This window comes from Procambarus clarkii, chromosome 14, assembly GCF_040958095.1.
Source record: "Procambarus clarkii isolate CNS0578487 chromosome 14, FALCON_Pclarkii_2.0, whole genome shotgun sequence".
Classification (NCBI taxonomy): Eukaryota; Metazoa; Arthropoda; class Malacostraca; order Decapoda; family Cambaridae; genus Procambarus; species Procambarus clarkii.
Genome location: NC_091163.1, coordinates 24,044,268 through 24,062,989, shown reverse-complemented (window position 1 = coordinate 24,062,989; position 18,722 = coordinate 24,044,268).

Sequence of the window (18,722 nt, the reverse complement as noted above, 5' to 3'; positions counted from 1 at the left end):
AGCAGAAGGTCTAGTTTGAGAAGTCCAGGCTAAATTAATTAATCTTAGGTATGCAGCGTCTCCCTCTGGGCCGAGGTTGCTAATCATTTTATAGGTTATTTTGTCGGCTCCAGGGGATGTATCCTTGGAGTTTTTCTTAACCCGATTGAGCTCATCCAGTGTGAAGGGGGCATTAGTGTCAGAGACTTCTTCACATGCTGTAAGGATTCTGTGCCACCTTTCTTCCTCTAGTCCGGTCTGTACTGCTAATACATCTGGTGGAAGTTGATTGCTGGCTGCTCTCTCTGCAAACCTGGTTGCCAGTACTTCGGCTTCCTGTTGAGGATCCTTAGGGTGTGGAGCTTTAGGTGTTTTATTCCCTTTGGCCCGGTGAATCTGCTGCCACATCTCTCCGAGAGAGGTGTGTTCATTCAGGTGTGAACACCATTCCAGCCACTTTTGTTCTTTTATTTGTCTGGTCTCTCGATGTACATGTTCCTTGACCTCACAAAGTAAGATCTTGTTGCGGTCACTTCGCTGCTTTTTGTATAGCTTTCTTGTTCTATTGAGTCTAGGTTGAGTTCTTTGACACGTTCGCAATAGTACCAATGATCTTTATGGTGTCCGGTGGACTGTTTTTTCAGTGGGATTGAGTGGTTGGCTGCACTTTGAATCGCTTTGACAAATTCTTGTTCTGCCTGATTAATGTCTTCGGGAAGATCATAGTTTCTTTGCCACTCTGAAATTAGGTTTTGAAATCGGTCCCAGTTTGCTAAAGCAAAGTTCCAGGCTTCAGATGGAGGCGGAGGTGGAGGAGAAGGGATTGATTGATTGATAAAGATTAAGCCACCCAAGAGGTGGCACGGGCATGAATAGCCCGTAAGTGGTACAATTTCCCCCCCCCCCCGTGTTCTGAGGTTGCATTTAACCATCAAGCTGTTATCGTGGGGGAGGATACTGCTTCACAGTCTTTATGAGGGTGTCCAGCTGCTGGACACCTTTGTTGACCAGGAGAGTGGCTGTGTTGATGGCTTCAGGGTGGCCACTGCATGATTCAGGAACTCTTAAAGCTCTTCTAAGGTCATTGGTTGCTTCACATTCCAGAAGATAGTGAAGTAATGGCTTTTCTGTGACAGTTTGGCAGAAGATGCACTCTCTCTGTCGGGGTTCACCAATCTCCCAGTTGCATCTGTAACCTAGACGTAGTCTATATAGCCTAACTGCTATTTCCCTGTGGATTAGGAGAAGGGATTGATTGATTGATGAAGATTAAGCCACCCAAAAGGTGGCACGGGCATGAATAGCCCGTAAGTGGTGGCCATTTTAAGCCATTACCAGTATCAGGAGCTGATACTGGAGATCTGTGGAGGTGCGAATGCACCCTGCATGACGGGAGATGTCTTCCTTGTGAATGTGTTAAGATGAAGATGAAGCCACCCAAAAGGTGGCACGGGCATAAATAGCCCGTAAGTAGTGGCCATTTTAAGCCATTACCAGTATCAGGAGCTGATACTGGAGATCTGTGGAGGTGCGAATGCACCCTGCATGACGGGAGATGTCTTCCTTGTGAATGTGTTAAGATGAAGATGAAGCCACCCAAAAGGTGGCACGGGCATAAATAGCCCGTAAGTAGTGGCCATTTTAAGCCATTACCAGTATCAGGAGCTGATACTGGAGATCTGTGGAGGTGCGAATGCACCCTGCATGACGGGAGATGTCTCCCGGACCAAATGGTGACCAGATGATGCCGTGAGGAGAAGGGATGATGAAGATTAAGATTAAGCCACCCAAAAGGTGGCACGGGTATGAATAGCCCGTAAGTGGTGGCCTTTTTAAGCCATTACCAGTATCAAGAGCTGATACTGGAGATCTGTGGAGGTGCGAATGCACCCTGCATGATGGGAGATGTCTCCCTTGTGAATGTGTTAAGATGAAGATGAAGCCACCCAAAAGGTGGCACGGGCATGAATTGGTAAGTGGTGGCCCTTTTGAGCCATCACCAGTATCAATAGATGATACTGGTGATCTGTGGAGGTGCGACTGCACCCAGCGTGACGGGAGATGTCTCCCGTGTTTTAAACAGATGAAGAAGATGAAGATGAAGCCACCCAAAAGGTGGCACGGGCATGAATAGCTCGTAAGTGGTGGCCCTTTCGAGCCATCACCAGTATCAAGAGCTGATACTGTTGATCTGTGGAGGTGCAAGTGCACTCTGCGTGACGGGAGGTGTCTCCCATGAATGTGTCCAAGATGACGATTAAACCATCCAAAAGGTGGCACGGGCATGAATAGCCCGTAAGTGGTGGCCCTTTTGAGCCATTACCAGTATCAAGAGCTGATACTGGAGATCTGTGGAGGTGCAACTGCACCCTGCGTGACGGGAGATGTCTCCCGGACCAAGTGTGTGTGAATGGTGACCAGATGGTCTCACGTGACGGGAGATGTCTCCCGGACCAAGGGAGGAGAAGGGAGAAGGGGGGAGGATATATAGGCCGACACCTGACCAACCCATCCCTAGGAAAGAATTAACCAAAAACAGGTATAGCTTAGCTTAGAATGGTCAAAATAAATGTTTAAATAAATGTTTAAATTTAATAAAAAAAAACTCCCCTGATACAGCAGGTTGTGTGTATTCGATTCCCTGCAATGATTGTGATTCTGTGTACCTTGGACAAAGGAAAGTCCTTACAATTGCGGTTGTCACAACATGCTTATAGTATTAGAACTGCCCAAACGTCTAATGCATTGTATCTACATACGAGTTTATGCGATCACAATATTAACTGGAATGGCGCAAAAAGCATTACCAATTGTGGGGATTTCGTGGAACGGAATTTGATTGAGTCTGCTCTAATCAGTCAGTGTCCAAATCTTCTTAATGTTAGTACTGGAATGTACAAACTTGATCCATTTTTAAGTTATAATATTGCACAACAGTTTAAGAAAAAACTTTGTTAGAGAGGCTTACAATGTCTCATTGAAATTGTAAATTCATATATTGTGTGTTCATCAGGCTTTTATTTAATCTTTGATCCTTTTTCTCTGACCGCTTAATCCTCTTTGACCATTCTAAGCTAAGCTATACCTGTTTTTGGTTAATTCTTTCCTAGGGATGGGTTGGTCAGGTGTCGGCCTATATATCCTCCCCCCTTCTCCCTTCTCCTCACGGCACCATCTGGTCACCATTTGGTCCGGGAGACATCTCCCGTCATGCAGGGTGCATTCGCACCTCCACAGATCTCCAGTATCAGCTCCTGATACTGGTAATGGCTTAAAATGGCCACTACTTACGGGCTATTTATGCCCGTGCCACCTTTTGGGTGGCTTCATCTTCATCTTAACACATTCACAAGGAAGACATCTTCCGTCATGCAGGGTGCATTCGCACCTCCACAGATCTCCAGTATCAGCTCCTGATACTGGTAATGGCTTAAAATGGCCACCACTTACGGGCTATTCATGCCCGTGCCACCTTTTGGGTGGCTTAATCTTCATCAATCAATCAATCCCTTCTCCTAATCCACAGGGAAATAGCAGTTAGGCTATATAGACTACGTCTAGGTTACAGATGCAACTGGGAGATTGGTGAACCCCGACAGAGAGAGTGCATCTTCTGCCAAACTGTCACAGAAAAGCCATTACTTTTCACTATCACTTTTCACTTTTCACTTTCACATCACTATCTTCTGGAATGTGAAGCAACCAATGACCTTAGAAGAGCTTTAAGAGTTCCTGAATCATGCAGTGGCCACCCTGAAGCCATCAACACAGCCACTCTCCTGGTCAACAAAGGTGTCCAGCAGCTGGACACCCTCATAAAGACTGTGAAGCAGTATCCTCCCCCACGATAACAGCTTGATGGTTAAATGCAACCTCAGAACACGGGGGGGGGGGAATTGTACCACTTACGGGCTATTCATGCCCGTGCCACCTCTTGGGTGGCTTAATCTTTATTAATCAATCAATCCCTTCTCCTCCACCTCCGCCTCCATCTGAAGCCTGGAACTTTGCTTTAGCAAACTGGGACCGATTTCAAAACCTCTTTTCAGAGTGGCAAAGAAACTATGATCTTCCCGAAGACATTAATCAGGCAGAACAAGAATTTGTCAAAGCGATTCAAAGTGCAGCCAACCACTCAATCCCACTGAAAAAACAGTCCACCGGACACCATAAAGATCATTGGTACTATTGCGAACGTGTCAAAGAACTCAACCATAGACTCAATAGAACAAGAAAGCTATACAAAAAGCAGCCAAGTGACCGCAACAGGATCTTACTTTGTGAGGTCAAGGAACATGTACATCGAGAGACCAGACAAATAAAAGAACAAAAGTGGCTGGAATGGTGTTCACACCTGAATGAACACACCTCTCTCGGAGAGATGTGGCAGCAAATTCACCGGGCCAAAGGGAATAAAACACCTAAAGCTCCACACCCTAAGGATCCTCAACAGGAAGCCGAAGTACTGGCAACCAGGTTTGCAGAGAGAGCAGCCAGCAATCAACTTCCACCAGATGTATTAGCAGTACAGACCGGACTAGAGGAAGAAAGGTGGCACAGAATCCTTACAGCATGTGAAGAAGTCTCTGACACTAATGCCCCCTTCACACTGGATGAGCTCAATCGGGCTAAGAAAAACTCCAAGGATACATTCATTTGGAGCCGACAAAATAACCTATAAAATGATTAGAAACCTCGGCCCAGAGGGAGACGCTGCATACCTAAGGTTAATTAATTTAGCCTGGACTTCTCAAACTAGACCTTCTGCTTGGAATAGAGCAGACATAGTGCCGATCCCAAAACCCAAAGATCCAGCTAATCCCAGGCCCATCTCTCTCCAAAGCTGTGCAGCCAAGACCGCTGACAGAATGGCACTCAACAGACTGGAGTGGAAAATGCCTAAACTGCACCATGATATGTATGCCTATAGAAGAGGGGTTGGCACAGTGGAATGTATTACAACTCTGTTAGCCCACTTGAATGACAAACCAGGAATGCTGATATTCCTGGACCTCGAAAAAGCCTTTGAACTGGCTAGCGCCCCAGCTATTCTCTGCTGCCTCATTGACAAAGAGGTCAGAGGCAACTTGCTCTCCTGGACCAAAAACTGTCTCATAAACAGAGAAGCAAGAGTAAAACTTCATGGCACAGTCTCTGAGTACAAAAGACATGAAAATGGTACACCGCAAGGAGGTATTCTCAGCCCTCTTCTCTTCAACTGTTTAATGGAAAGTATAATGAGGTTGAAACTCCCACATCACTGCAGGCTGCTAAACTACGCGGACGACTTTGTCATCATCATAAAAGGAAGGGATGCGGCGCGCCTTGCACCCAAATGCTTAGACTGCATCAGTAAAGAGGCAAAACAGATTGCGATCAAACTCAACCCCTCAAAGTCAAAGGCCATGCCCATAAAAATAGCGAAGCCCAACATTCAACTCACAGTAAAGGGTCAACCAATAGAATGGGTCGACACCTATCAGTATCTAGGAATCATCCTGGACACACACATGAATTTTAATGCTGAGGTCACTTACTTGAGAGAGCGAACTGCGGCCCGGACGGCAATCCTCAGGTCGCTAACCTCCCTTTCTGGAGGAGCCAATCTGCAAGTCCTTCGCACATACTATGTACAGGCAGTCAGATCAGTGATCGATTATGCCGCACCTGCACTCACAAATCTATCACACCAACAGTGGAAAAAGCTTGAAGTTGCCCAAAACAATGCTATGAGAGCTGCACTGGGAGCCCCCATGTGGACCAGGCTTGAAACTCTTAGACTGGAGACGGGTTTGCCCTCTCTACAAGAAAGAATATCACAAAGGACAGCTACAATTATCAGTAAGATAATTATTTCTTCTGATCCAATCCCAGTACGGCAGGCCTTGGTGGTTGGACTAGGCCAAAACAATGGAAACTCTTGGGTTGCAAGAGCAGGAAAAGTCCTAAACAGACTACATTTAAAAAGCATGATTCTTGATAGAGAGGGTGATCATCCACACCCAAATTACACTCCTTCCGCGTCGTGGGAAGAGCCTACTTTCAAAATAGTAATAGAAAGTCTCCCAATGAAAAAGGCTGCCTATGATCCGACAATCCTAAGGCGCATAATAGAAGAGCAAATGTATAGCATAGCAGGAGCCACCCACATCTTCACAGACGGATTGGTGGACACAGAAAATGAGAGTGCTGGCGCTGCTCTTTGCACGACCAGCGTACAGGCATATTGGAGACTGGGAGGACTAGTATCATCAACCCAAACTGAGCTGTTTGCCATACAACAGGCATTCGTTTATGTGATTGCACAAAACACTAAAAATGCAATCATACACACAGACTCAAAAGCTGCACTTCAAATACTAGGACAAAAACAGTGGAAAGATAATGTGGAAATAATTACCACCATTTTGTATCTTGGAGCAGTCGCTAAAGGCAAAGGACTCAACATAACTTTAAACTGGATCCCATCCCATATTGGAATCCCATTAAATGAAAAAGCTGAAGAAATTGCTAAATTGGCAACTCGTCATCCAGTGATACATAATACAATTCAACCCAGCCTAGAGAACATAAAAATCATCATCACCAAAAAACTCTCACATCTCAACAAAGCCTACCTGCACCAGAGAATAGCTGAAGGTTCGCCATCTGCAACATGGTATCTTCAGGCTACCAAATTAGAAAGGTTAAATATCCCAAAAGGAATCCACAGGGAAATAGCAGTTAGGTTATATAGAATACGTCTAGGTTACAGATGCAACTGGGAGATTGGTGAACCCCGACAGAGAGAGTGCATCTTCTGCCAAACTGTCACAGAAAAGCCATTACTTCACTATCTACTGGAATGTGAAGCAACCAATGACCTTAGAAGAGCTTTAAGAGTTCCTGAATCATGCAGTGGCCACCCTGAAGCCATCAACACAGCCACTCTCCTGGTCAACAAAGGTGTCCAGCAGCTGGACACCCTCATAAAGACTGTGAAGCAGTATCCGCGATAACAGCTTGATGGTTAAAAGCAACCTTAGAATACTGAGAAAAAAAAAATGTACCACTTACGGGCTATTCATGCCCGTGCCACCTCTTGGGTGGCTTAATCTTTATCAATCAATCATCCCTTCTCCTCGGACGGGAGGCATCTTCCGTCACGCAGGGTGCAGTCGCACCTCCACAGATCTCCAGTATCATCTATTGATACTGGTAATGGCTTAAAATGGCCACCACTTACGAGCTATTCATGCCCGTGCCACCTTTTGGGTGGCTTCATCTTCATCTTAACACATTCACAAGGGAGACATCTCCCGTCATGCAGGGTGCATTCGCACCTCCACAGATCTTCAGTATCAGCTCTTGATATTGGTAATGGCTTAAAAGGGCCACTTACGGGCTATTCATGCCCGTGCCACCTTTTGGGTGACTTAATCTTCATCAATCACCCTTCTCCTGGACACACACAGTTCACCCAGTGACCCAACTGCACGCTGACTTTGTCTCCAGTAGCACAGAGCATCACCTTCACTCACCAGACCACTCCACAAGTGATCATTTGAATTTCATCATGGAATTCCAATTGACTTATAATCGATCCAGTAATGTTGCTCAGTGTAGGAAAAGACCATCGATAATGGATACTAGTTCTGAAAGTGACGGCGAGTGGCATCACGTGAATAAGGCTAACAGGACAAGCCACTCCATGACGACCCATCGCCCATTAATCTCTCCAGCTTCTCCAGCTCTCCCAGCGCCTCAGACTAGATCTACGCTTCCAATCATCAAAGTGCAGCACACGGAAGGTAAGTCTTCCTACGCTACTGTAGTGGACCTGGAAAAAGAGTACCCCCAGCTCCAGGTCAGAGCAAAACCTAATCTCAAAGGAGAATACATTCTGAGGCCTAAAGACGAGTCGGCCGGTACGATTCTAAAAAAATACGCAAAATGTGAGGAACTGAAACCAGAGGATAAAATAAGTAAAATCATTGTCCTCCACTATCCCTTGCATATGGCCCTTGGCCATCTCGAAAAGCTGAACTATGTGGTGTCAGCAGAGAGATGCCAGGTACGAACCACAAAACAGGAAACTCGACAAGTCCTTCTCACAGTAAGAGGACGGATCCCGGAGAAACTTGACCTTGGAATCTGGGGTGTGTTCCAACACAGGCCTTACACCCCAGAACCCCTAAGATGCTTTAGATGTCAGAGATTTGGGCATCACAAAGATGGCTGCCAACGCCCAGTGAGGTGCGGAGTCTGCAGCCAACCCCATGATACAAAAACATGTATTGATAAATTCAAGGCAAACCACCCTGTTCAGGCAATATGCCCAAATTGTTCCAAGGCACATGCCTGGAACTTGAAATGCCGTGAAAGGCTCAAAAGGCTTCAAACGAACCCCACCACGCCTAAATGATGCACGATGCACGCAGCATGAGCTCACAGCACTGCTGTTCAGCTTGTGACCACAACATCGCCTAAAAATGCCATAAAATACATGTTCTTGCTATTATTTAGCAATGATATTATTACAGAAGCCCCCTGTGATAAAACTGACCAGGGTTCTGATAATAGCAGGATTGTGGTGATACTTAGCGCTGTGCTCCACGGAAGGAGGAGTAATGCTGAGGGAGGGAGGGTGGTTGTGTCGTCCTCTGACTGTGTGTGGCCACCTTTTATTGACTGCACTCACCATACCAGCTTAGTGGTTCGCTAAGATGAACACAAATGTAGATACTTATATATAACGTGTGTATAGAGTGTAATAACAGCAATAGGTGTAGGTAAGCCATAAACAGTATGCCTATGCACTCTGCACCAGGCCCGGATTCTTGGAACTCCATATTCATAAAGAACTGTAAAAAACCACTATCGCAGGCCCTCCACATTCTGTGGAGCCAAAGCCTAGATACTGGCGTTATTCCTGATATACTAAAAACAGCAGAGATAGCACCACTTCATAAAGGAGGAAATAAGGCAGAGGCAAAAAATTACAGACCGATAGCACTAACATCGCACATCATAAAAATTTTTGAGAGTGCTAAGAAGTAAGATCACAAAATACATGGAATCACAGCATCTCCATAACCCCGGACAACATGGTTTCAGAACAGGGCGCTGTTGCCTGTCGCAGTTGCTGGACCACTATGATATGGCATTAGATGCTATGCAAGACAAACAAAACGCTGATGTAATTTACACAGATTTCGCAAAAGCTTTTGATAAATGTGACCATGGTGTTATTGCACATAAAATGCGTTCAAAAGGAATTGCCGGAAAAATAGGCAGATGGATCTACAATTTCCTGACCAACAGAACCCAATGTGTAATACAGTAGTCAACAAAATAAAATCCAGCCCATCAACTGTGAAGAGCTCAGTCCCCCAGGGTACTGTGCTTGCTCCAGCACTTTTTCTCATCCTCATATCGGACATAGACAAGAACACAACCTATAGCACTGTATCATCCTTTGCAGATGACACTAGGATCTTCATGAGAGTAGGTAACATAGAGGACACGGGAAACCTCCAATCAGATGTAGATCAGGTCTTTCTATGGGCTACAGAAAATAATATGGTGTTTAACGAAGATAAGTTCCAGCTCATGCGCTATGGAAAAAATTAAAATATAAAAACGGAAACCACGTACAAAACTCAGGCAAATCATAACATAGAACAAAAAGGCAATGTACAGAATCTGGGTGTACTCATGTCGGAAGACCTTACTTTTATAGAACACAATAAAGTAGCCGTCACAACTGCAAGAAAAATGACAGGTTGGATAACAAGAACTTTTCACACTAGAGATGCTATACCGATGATGATACTTTTCAAAACGCTTGTGCTCTCTAGAGTAGAGTACTGCTGCACAATGACAGCCCTTTTCAAAGCTGGAGAAATTGCTGACCTGGAGAGCGTGCAGAGATCCTTTACTGCTAGAATCCACTCAGTAAAACATCTAAACTATTGGGACCGATTAAAGAGCCTAAAACTATACTCCCTTGAGCGCAGGCGGGAGGTACATAATAATTTACACATGGAAAATTTTAGAGGGGCTGGTCCCAAACCTGCACACAGAAATAACATCACATGAGACCAGAAGACATGGCAGGATGTGCAGAATACCCCCCCGTTGAAAAGCAGAGGTGCAACAGGTACTCTGAGAGAGAACTCTATCAACATTAGAGGCCCGAGACTGTTCAACACGCTTCCACTACACATAAGGGGCATAACTGGCCGACCCCTCACAGTGTTCAAGAAAGAACTGGATAAGCACCTCCAAAGGATACCTGATCAACCAGGCTGTGACTCATACTTCAGGCTGCGAGCAGCCGCGTCCAACAGCCTGGTTGATCAGTCCGGCAACCAGGAGGCCTGGTCGACGACCGGGCCGCGGGGACGCTAAGCCCCGGAAGCACCTCAAGGTAACCTCAAGGTAAGGTAAGGTAGGTTGGGAGCCGCCATTTTGGTGAGGGAGGTGCGTCGTCTGCACAACTTATCATGTTGTTTACTGGTGACCACTATGTTCTTTGGGCCCCATACCAGTTTACTTGTACAAGTATGGTGAATAAAACAGGTAGATACTTATATATAATGTGTGTATATAGCATAATAACACCACAAACAGTATTGTTGGAGGAGAAATAATGTTGGCACGCGTCTGGCCTTGAGGGCGGCTGCCACCAGTTGACTGTGTGAATAGCTATGTCTTTGTGCCTTTACTCACCATACAAGCTTAGATGTACAGTTATGGTGAACAAAACGTGTAAATACTTATATATAACGTCTGTATATAAAAGCAAAAACAGTATGGTGGGTGGAGAATGGTGGCAAGTCAGGTGAGGTGAGGGAGGGAGGGAGTGGCAGCCAGTAACTGGCTGCCACTGGCTGCCACTGCCACTGCCACTGCAACTCAGCATACCAACTTAGTGGTTTGTTATGGTGAACACGAATGTAGATACTTACATATAGCGTCTGTATATAGTGAATAAAAGCAAAAACAGTATTGTGGGAGGAGAATGTGGGTGACTCAGGTGACTTGAGAGAGGGAGGAAGTAGCAGCCAGTGGCTGGCTGCCACTGGCACTGCCACTCAGCATGCCAACTTAGTGGTTCGTTATGGTGAACACGAATGTAGATACTTATATATAACGTCTGTATATAGTGAATAAAAGCAAAAACAGTATGGTGAGAGGAGAATGTGGGCGACTGAGGTGTTGAGGGAGTGAGTGGCTGGCTGGTGTGTGGCGGTCACTCCTCATTACTTTTTGACTCACAATAGCAACTTAGTGGTCCGTTATGGTGAACAAAACATGCAGATACTTATATATAACCTGTGTATATAGTGTAATAACCGACAAAGTATTTGTTCACTGTTTGATGAACATAATTGAATCAACAATATGAACACCATATTTTTGAGTATAGTGATGATTCACTCATTTATTATATAAATATATCACACTACACACTATTGAATAATATTACAGCAAAAAAACTACGAAAAATCAATCAGAGACATTGAAATAATTAGGTACTTATCTCTGTGTGGCAACTCCAGCTTGACAGCTGGCGAGCATTCAGACCGTCTGGGACGCACGCTGAGTCAGTGCCTGTTTTTTGCCAGACTTCCCCACTTTATAGCGGGCAATACTGTATATGCCACTTATGATTTTTTTATTATTTTTCCCATGATCAGTGAACACAAATTAACAGGTTTAAAAGAATTTTTTTTTTCTTTGGTATGAGCCTGTGAGTGACAGATGCTAAATAGCCAGGCGCCATACAAGGGTTAAGGGTTAAGGGCCATTTTCCTTCAACACCCACAGGCGCAACAAAAAAAAAAAATCCAAAAAATTCTTTCGTCTTATAAGTGTTCATTTGTGTTCCCTGATCATGGGAAAAATATTGAAAAATCGTAGGCGGCATATTTTGGGTGCAATAGGGCGGGGAAGTCTGGCAAAAAATAGGCGTTGGCAGAGCAGTCGCCAGATGAGGTCTGCTCCACCCGAGCTGTCAGGCAGGGGTTGCCACAAAGATATTACCTAATTATTTCAATGTCTCTTGATTGATTTTTTTTTTCAGTAATATTATTCAATAGTGTGTATTGCAATATATTTATATAATGAAATGTGTTAACCATCGCTGTACTCAAAATTATTGTGTTCATATTAGTGATTCAATTATTATGTTAATAAAACAATAAACAAATAGTTTTGCTGTTATTACACTATACACATATGTTACATATATATGTATCTGCATGTTTTGTTCACCATAACGAACCACTAAGTTGGTATTGTGAGTCAAAAAGCAACAAAGAGTGGCCTTCACTCACCAGCCAGTCAGCCACTCGCCATCACTCCCTCACTCACCTCCTCACTCACCAACATACTCCTCCAATGATACTGTTTTTGCTTTTATTCACACTATACACAGACGTTAAATTTAAGTATCTACATGTTTTGTTCACCATAAGTGTACATCTAAGCTTGTATGGTGAGTTTAAGCAATAAGAATTGTAGCTACACACACACACACACACACACAGTGTACAGCATACAACTAAACTGGAAAAGGTTCAAAGGTTTGCCACCAGACTAGTACCCGAGCTGAGAGGTATGAGCTACGAGGAGAGACTACGGGAATTAAACCTCACTTCATTGGAAGACAGAGTTATGGGGGACATGATCACCACATTCAAGATTCTCAAGGGAATCGATAGGGTAGATAAAGACAGGCTATTTAACACAAGGGGCACACGCACTAGGGGGAAACAGGTGGAAACTGAGTGCCCAAATTGAGCCTGAGCTCAATCCCCGCAAGCACAATTAGGTGAGTACAATTAGGAGAGTACAGTCAGCTGGTGTTTGCTGCCGTCACTGGTTCAAGGCCAGACGTACTAATATATCTCCTCCAACAATAATGTTTGTGGTGTTATTACACTATATATACACACATTATATATAAGTATCTACCTGTTTTATTCACCATACCTGTACAAATAAGCTGGTATGGTGCCCAAAGACCATAGTGGCCACCAGTAAACAACATGACAAGTCGTGCAGACAACGCACCTCTATCACCAAAATGGTAGCTCCCAACATACTCCTATTGCTGTTATTACACTCTATACACACGTTATATATTAGTATCTACATTTGTGTTCACCATAGCGAACCACTAAGCTGGTATGGTAAGTCCAGTCAATAAAAGGTGGCCACACACAGTCAGAAGATGACGCCACCACCCTCCCTCAGCATTACTCCTTCCACCATGGAGCACAGTGCTAAATATCACCTCAATCCTGCTATTATCAGAATCCTGGCCAGTTTTATCACAGTCGAGTCTTCTGTGATACTATCATCGCTAAATAATAGAATGTACATATATATTTTGACATTTTTAAGTGATGCTGTGGTCACAAGCTGAACAGCGGTGCTGTGAGCTCATGCTGCGTGCGTCAGCCTTGGCGGATCGCTCAGTACTGAGGCTCTCACACCCAGGAATGTTGGCCACGATTTTTTTTCGAGGTGGTGTCTGCCAACTATCGGTCATGGCTGCACTATAGCTGCCCCTATCCCACGCAGGGAGTTTAAATTAAAGAGCTAGACACTAAAACAGCTATTAATGCATTGCGCAGTATCGGTAATGTTACTCAAATCATCTATGTATGTATTGCGAAGTCTAAGGGTTAAGGGTTAAACCTTCGTTTTTTTGTACGTAGTAAAGTCCTAGTCATTCCAGTATACGTATTTGTAATTATATGATTAGGTAACGTTAGAGGATGATTTTGCCTCTAGTGACAGGTCTGCAAGTTTTACAATCAGCGATCAATGACATAGAGACCCAGTCTCTGGAGTGGATGAGTTCCACTTAGATGTATTGGGCTACACACTCCGCCACCAACCACCCCCCTCCATCACCTGCCGCCACCACCACCACCACCGCCAATTGTGAGTGTGGTTGACCTTCGACCCGCACCCCGTAGGCCTAACTATACATTCCATTCAAATTCTCGTCAATCTCCTTACCATTCATTCTGTTCTAGGGTCTCGCATGTTATGTTTTTCAAATTATACTGGTACTCTCCCTCTTCTCATACGCTAAATTTGGTAGTGCTTCATATTTAAAAAAATAGTAGCGTGTACAACAGATCATTACTATTATTATTAACAATATTAAACTAAGAGATCTTACTGTGACATAACTAAGTTATATTTTCGTTACTCTGTATCAAAATCTTTTAAACACATCTAAATCACTTATATATCTTGCTAAGTTAATCTTTCAGGTTCTTTACCATTTATATAGTATCAAACAATTTAACTCGTTTTTACCTATTTCGACTTCATCTTACAATCAGTTACCTGTTTCGTATCATATCAACGACCACTACTCTTTTGTTCTGTATCTTCCATAGTTTGACTAGTTCAAATCATTGCTAACTATTTCTGCATGTGATGACCATGAGAGAAGAGATGTAGAGCTCGCATGGATGAGTGTAAGAGTGGGAGACCATTCACGGATGTGTGTGTGTGTGAGCGAACATGGATGAGTGTAGATGACCCTGTTTGCGGGTGTGTCAATCATCTATGTGTACTTACATATCTGAGCTTTCCAAACATATTTCTCAAGATTTTTCATTTCCCATGACTTGCATTTTAAGTTATAGATCTCAGAGCTAACACTAGTCTTCACTTCCCAGACACTGTGGACTGGTAGTTTAATATAAATCGGTATCATTAAACTACAGTTCCCCACTATTATTAACTTTCACTTTTACGATTTTAGCTCTCTGTCGTAACTAAGTTAGTCTTTCTACTTTTACCAAAGTAATTTAAACTCATCATTATTAACCCCTAAACTGCGCATGATGTATATATATGCTATGAGTAACATGTCCCACCATGCGCATGGCATATATATATATGCCATTAGGTGCCAGGCACGATTCAAATGGCTCATGGCTATACGGGGTTCACATCAGCTTCCTCAGGGCTCTTGTAAACAGATGCCATGGTTAAACAAAAATCGTGGGCAATATTTTCCGGTGTGAGAGCCACAGTACTGTGGAAGCAACCTAGGCTGGTGCACGCACAATGAGCCAACAGCATTGCTGTTCAGCTTGTGACCACAACAACGCCTAAAAATGTCAAAATAAATAAGTAACTGCTATTGTTTAGTGATGACAATATTACAGATGACCCCTGACTGTGATAAAAATGACCAGGATTGTGATAATAGCAGGATTGTTGTGATAATTAACGCAGTGAGGGAGGAGTAATGCTTAGGGAGGGAGGGAGATAGCATCGTTTACTGACTGTGTGGCCACTTGTTATTGTCTGCATTCACAATACCAGCTCAGTGGTTCTCTATGGTGAACACAATTGTAGATACTTATATATATAATGTGTGTATTAGTGTAATAACAGCAAAAGGATTATGCTGGGAGGAGCTATTTGGGTGATGGAGGTGGCATCATCTGCATAACTTGTCTAGCTGAGTAGGTGGACACTATGCTCTTTGGGCACCCTGCAAGCTTAGGTGTACAGTTATGGTGTATACAACATGTAGATACTTGTATATAGTGTAATAACACCACAAATAGTATTGTTGGGGGAGAAATTTTAGTGCTCCTGAGCTTGAATAAGTGAGGGAGGCAGGAGCCGGCTGAATTTGTGTGTGGCAATGTCTCTTAGTGCCTGAACTAACTATATCAGCTTAGTTGTACAGTTGTGGTGAACAAAACATGTAGATACTTTTATATATAATGTGTGTATTGTATATAGTGTAATAACAACAAAACTATTTGTTTATTGTTTTATGAACGTAATAATTGTATCACTAATATGAACACCATACAGTACTTTTGAGTATAGCGATGATTCACACATTTTATTACATAAATCTATCACACTACACACTATTGAATAATATTACTGCAAAATACTAAGAAAAAATCAATCAGAGACATTGAAATAATTAGGTAATAAGAGCTTTGTGGCAACTCCCACCTGACAGCTTGGGTGACGCTGACCGCCTCTGACAACTGCTCTGTCAACGCCCACATTTTGCCAAACTTCCTACAGCCGCCAGCTGAATGTGTGCAGCAATGTCTCTTAGTGCCTGAAGTAACTATATCAGTTTAGTTGTACAGTTGTGGTGAACAAAACCTGTAGATACATGTATTTACATTATTATTTCATGGCAGGGACCTGCCCCAAATACACTTTTATATAATTATTTCAGTGTCTGTGAATGGTTTTATATTTAGTTTTTTACAGTAATGTTATTCAATAATGTGTACTGTAATTTATATAGTTAAATGTGTGGAACATTGCTATTCTCAAAAATATTAGCCTCATATACAATGACACGTAGAGTATATTCTTAGATCAACTAGACAGTGTTCTTCCTGTTATTATGCTATATACGCACGTTATATATCACTATCCACATTTATATGCACTATAACAAACTAATAAGTAGTTCTGATGAGTATGGTGATGAAATCAAAACGCAGCATGTAGTCACATGATACAAGCAGACGATGTCACCAATCATGATGCAAAACAATGAATGCCTCAATATTCTACATATTCGCTATGACCAGCTACAAAAAATGTTGTTATTACCACATTTCTATCACAAAAATCCAGAATATGAATCCATTTCCACAAGGTTATATATTGTAAAGGAACATTAGGTTGTGTCATGATAAGTAGATGCAGGAAACAATGGCTGGGTGCAGTGTGTCTGCTTAAGCATTTCCGTGATTAATTTATTTCTTTTCCAGTCTTTTGCATTCTCTTTTTAGAGTGGTACCCTATCTGACCCCTTTGCAAAGGCATATGGTTTTTGTATGCTTCAGCAGTCAGTTGGGCTATCCCGGGTATTGTCACTTAGGACTGTTTCCCACTGGATATTTACAAGTATCGATTTGTCTTTACAAAGTGTCGTTTTGGGTCGGCGGCTGCAGCTAGTTGTCTCGACTTCGTGTTGAGGAGTGTGCAGTGACCGCCTCCCGGGTAAGTCGCTATATTTTTTACTCTGGGGTAGTTAGCTCCAGGGAGCCGAAGGGGCTCCCTCCAGAAAACCAGTGTTGAATGTAATGAAACGCCATTTTCTGGGCGAGACCCGGAGGCTCCCCAGCATCCCTCCCTCCCTCCCTCCGGTCGGTGTTTTTTTTCGCGTATTTTCACATCCAGCCTCAGAACTGACGGGTGGATAGCCGGCATAGGGGGTCTGGGGCTCCCCCTTCTCCCTCCTGAGGAGGGGGGGGGAGCTGCACAGACAATGGCACTGCGACATGTGACGTCATGCTCGTTTCTTTTAGGGGAGTTCTATCCACTTGTTCAGCTTTTGGTAGCAATATTTTCACCATAATAGGGGTTTGTTTTGGGATACTTACCTTTCTGGGTGTCTGACCCAGTTGATGGCAGTCATAGAATGTTTCCAACCACATGGGGGTTTCTATAGGCCATTGCTCCCCATGCATTTCTGAGGGGGCCAGGTTCTGGCTCGTGGGCCCACAGAACTCCATACACATGACTGATGCTAAAGTATGACATTAGCATATCAGCAAAGTAAGCTCTGGGGAGCCTCCTGGTCTCACCCAGAAAATGGCGTTTCATTACATTCAACTCTGGTTTTTTACCAATCTCTTATTATTGAAACTGAAATGATTGAATAACTCTTCTTCCTAAATATTCCTCCGGAACCCATTACAGGCATTGATGTTAGTTTGAACATCAATAAGCTTGTAGTCTGAGTATGTAGTATCTGAGAAAATATATATTATTTCTTTGTTATTTGTGAAAATCAGATCAAGATGGTTTTCATTCCTAGTTGGCTCTCATTTTCTGCTGCTAGAGTGAGAATTTGTCACAGAATCTTAGAAGTTCTCTGACCTGTAGTTGATTATTTTCAAATTGATGTCCTGCTATTCTGTTCTTATTTGTTATTGTCTGGTGTTTTCCATCATAAACTGGGTATATTGAAGTCTCCAAGTAAGATATCTGGTAATGGGTTTGCTATGTTATCAAGGCTATTCTCTATTTTGTGTATCAGGTCCCTAAATTCCTCAACTGTTGCATCTGGCAATTTGTATATTAGCATAAAAAATTAATTTTCTTTTCTACATTTATTCCACCTCACTGATAGAATTAAAGAACCTTTAAACCCTCCCAAGTCAAGAGTGGGTTTAGAGGGGGAATATTTATTGACCACAAAGAAAACAAAAGGGATTACCCAGGGACAGAAGAACTGATTAAACAGGAAACCCAGGTACTGGGGATGCTCGCTGGATATAATCAAAGTAGACCAACACAGCCTAGTTAACATTGCTGTGAAGGCCGACCTCAGTAGGCTGTGTAAACATGTACACAAATAACCATTGCACTCCAACAGCCAAAATAATCACCCACAACCAAGAGTCTAGATAGACGGACAAGAGACGTCTGACACACACAGTAGGGGGCCCGGCCGGCCGAGCGGACAGCACACTGGACATGTGATCCTATGGTCCCGGGTTCGATCCCAGGCGTCGGCGAGAAACACTGAGCAGTTTCTTTCACCCTATGCCCCTGTTACCTAGCAGTAAATAGGTACCTGGGAGTTAGTCGGCTATCACGGGCAGCTTCCAGGTGTGTGTGTGTAATAACCTAAGTGTAGTTACAGGATGAGAGCTACGCTCGTGGTGTCCCGTCTTCCCAGCACTCTTTGTCATATAACACTTTGAAACTACTGACGGTCT